This window comes from Dendroctonus ponderosae, unplaced genomic scaffold (genome assembly GCF_020466585.1).
Source record: "Dendroctonus ponderosae isolate FM_Combo_2020 unplaced genomic scaffold, Dpon_F_20191213v2 Dpon_F_20191213_11, whole genome shotgun sequence".
Lineage (NCBI taxonomy): Eukaryota > Metazoa > Arthropoda > Insecta > Coleoptera > Curculionidae > Dendroctonus > Dendroctonus ponderosae.
The window spans coordinates 390,736-393,541 of NW_026017213.1; positions in this window are offsets into that span (position 1 = coordinate 390,736).

Genomic DNA, 2,806 nt, shown 5'->3' on the forward strand with positions numbered 1-2,806 from the left:
ATTTCCTTATAATTTAAAACATATCTACGCGTAGATCATGATGTTCTGTTAGAATCGCTGAAAACTGTTTTCCAAAATTCGCAGCGGGTAGTGTATAGCATCGATTTCTGTGGAACCCAGTAGCTGTCAAAACTTTCACATTTTTACGAATAACTCGGAAATCGTAAATTCTTCAGGTAAAACGTTTGACACAAACTTAACTTAAATTTTGACGACAAATCTGAAAATGAATGAAAAAAGGGGCGGTTCCATTTAAAAAACCAAAGTTGGTAACTGCCACACGTTTATGATACACCCCGTATATTGGAAAGTAATTTTAAAATGTGGACCTTTTAAACATGAAAAACTTTCGTAGGACGTATTTTCTTGTAAAGTTCATATTTACTGAGATATCGCACTTTGACGCACTAATGAGCAACCCTGTATATACTGACTATGATTGACTTATTTCAACCAATGTGAATTTTAATGTAATTTTTTAGTATTTTAACTGGATGGTCGTGTTTTAATTTTTTATCTGTTGTGAAGCTGAGTTTTAAGTGTTTTCTTTATTTTTAAATTTGTATTGTATAACAATGTCACACACTAAGTGTTAAAACTCTACCAGGCTCTAGGCTAAAAACCCCTCAGTTTTCCATTTTAGAGCCCTGAGGATGACTTGAATAAAGTCGAAACGTTGGCCCATGAAAAATTAGTGTTTTATTTTGCCGCCATACGTTGACCGAAAATCCCACTATTGAAAAATTTGTTACTGACAGTCTAGAAAGCTGAAGATCAAAAAGTGAAGAAAAACTTTTGAGGAAAGTCCCGGAGACGTTGGAAACAGTGATGGTATGGAAATCCACGAGCTAATTTTCAAACCAAAGCTGAAAAGCCGAAGTTTTTAACAATTGCCAGACTGTCCAGGAAGAAAAAGTGGCATTCAAAAGTTGCCGTTTTGCAGAAAGAATAAAGCAGAAAAAACGAACGAGAAGTGAAAAAAATGAACCCAAACTTTTGAAATAAATGAGGCAGAAGAACAATTTGTGAAGGCACAGAACAGAAAGTTGAAGGTCAAAGAGTGAACGCAAAAGCTTTTGAGGAATTTGCCGCAGAAGTTGGCGATAATGATGATATGGAAATCAAACGAGCTTAATTTGAAACCAAAGCTGAAAAGCCGAAGTTTTAATGAATTGCAAGATAGTCCAGAAAGGAAAGAAGTCGAATGCAATAGCTGCAGAGAGAAAAAGTTAAGGAACAAAAATGAACAAAAAATTAAAAAAAACTAATGCAAACTTATGAAAGCAACGAGCTAGATGAGAATTTGTGAAGGCACAGGACAGAACGTTGAAGACCAAAACGTGAACTGAAAAACTTTTTAGGAAAGTGCTGAAGAAACTGGCAGCACCGATGGTATGGAAATCAACGAGCTAATTTTGAAACCAAAGCTGAGAAGCAGAAATTAATTTGTGAAAACACAGGCCAGAAAGTTGAAGATCAAAACGTGCAGACAAAAACTTTTCTGGAAAGTGCTGGAGAAACTGGCAACACTGATGGTATGGAAATCAACGAGCTAATTTTGAAACCAGAGCTGAACAGTCGAAGTGTTAATCAATTACAAGACAGTCCAGAAAGGAAAAAGTCGATTACAAAAGTTGCAGTGAGAAAAATTGAAGGAGAATAAACGAATAAAAAATTAATGCAAACTTCTGAAATTATTGAGCTAGAAAATAATTTGTGAAGTCACAAGCCAGAGATGTTGAAGTTGACGACAAGTTGAAGATCAAAAAGTGAAGACAAAAACTTTTAAGGAAAGTGCCGGACAATTTTGAAACACTGAAGGTATGGAAATCAACAAGCTACTTCAAGCTAAATCAAAATCAAATGAGCTAAATCAACTAAGCTAATCGAACCGAAGCTGAAAAGTCGAAGTTTTAAACAATTGCGAGACAGTCGAGATAGAAAAATTAGCAAACAAAAGTTGCAGTTTTTCAGAAAAAATAAATCATAAACAACGATCAAGAGATAAAAAATCAAAGCAAACTTTTGATATAAAAGAGCTAGTAGAAGAATTTGTGAAGACACAGGCCAGAAAGTTACAGATCAAAAAGCAAACACAGAAACTTTTGAGGAAAGTTCCGGAGAAGTTGGAAACACTGATGGTATGGAAATTGGAACCAAAACCGAAAAGTCGAAGTTTTAATCAATTACAAGACAATCACATTACCGAAAGAGAAAGTCGCATACAAAAGTCAAAAAAATTAACGCAAACTTTTGAAATAAATTAGTTAGTAGAAGAATTTATGAAGACAGGCCAGGAAGTTTAAGATCGAAAAGTGAACACAAAAATTTTTGAAGAAGTTGCTGGAGAATTTGAAAACATTGAAGCTCCGAAACCGAAAAAAATCCATGCGTCCTTTACAAAAGGGAAATAAAGAAAATACTGAAAAATAGATGTGTGAAGCTGCTGGAGAAAAATGGGGAACTTTATGAAAAATCTTCTTTTGCAAGAAATCAAGCATTTTTATTTGATGATGATGATTTGATGAATTTTAAGAAATTTATTTGAAATCATTCTCCTTCTACAAGACTTTTTTGATTTTAGCTAAATTTAACATGTAGATCAAACACACCAAAAGAAACGTGAGAGATGTTGGCAAACGTAAGGAGATGTTGGCAAAATTAATTCAGCGGCTTTTTAACTAATAGAGAAAAGTCAAGGCGCATTTATAATTTGGGGACCAAACAGCCAACAGCTTTTTTGGAGCCACAAAAATTTTAAAATAATTCAAAGGAAACAAGAGCAACGAATGAAATGATAAAAGTT